Below are 658 nucleotides of genomic sequence, written 5' to 3' on the forward strand. Positions count from 1 at the left end.
AAGGTTGTTAGAACAAAAGGCAAAAAATATTTTTTTTCGACAAAAATCCGAATTTTTGAAATTCCCGGGTGCGCGGTCTTAGTTGGAACGCCCCTTTATATCCCCCTGCCCCTTCACATCCCCCCGCTCTTAAGGTGAGCCAGGCGCGGACCGACAGGTCCGAATCCGCTCGCTCGGCTTGTCGCCATATCATTCGATATCATTACAAGAGGGCGAGCAGCGGATGGGGCGGCGGGCGGCGGGGCGTGAGCGTTAGGCTGCCAGCTGGAAAGACAGGGGCTGTGAAGGTGCAGTGAGGGATAAGGAAGAGAGAGAAATTCGTATTGGTCGTTTTGCAAAGAAATAAGCGACTGCAGGATTGCAAAGAAATAGTTCGCACCAGAACACAACGCTTCAAAATTCTCGCTTAGTTTGCAATGCTGAACATATTTATTGCAAAGAATTCTGCAGTGCACGTCCGTCATTTGCCGTAACGAAGCTGTCAAGTTTAGCCAATCCCAGAACAAAAAAAAAAAGAAAAGACAAAAAACCATAGACGCCGGGACGCGAAGTGATCCTGAGACGTTGCTCCCATAAAAGCCTGCCCTTTTCCTATGGTTTTTGTTGGTTTTCCCAGTTTTTCCCTTTAGGATCCCATGTAATTCACCGGATCACCCCA

This window comes from Frankliniella occidentalis, unplaced genomic scaffold (genome assembly GCF_000697945.3).
Source record: "Frankliniella occidentalis isolate FOCC.00 unplaced genomic scaffold, Focc_3.1 Scaffold16, whole genome shotgun sequence".
NCBI classification, from domain to species: Eukaryota; Metazoa; Arthropoda; class Insecta; order Thysanoptera; family Thripidae; genus Frankliniella; species Frankliniella occidentalis.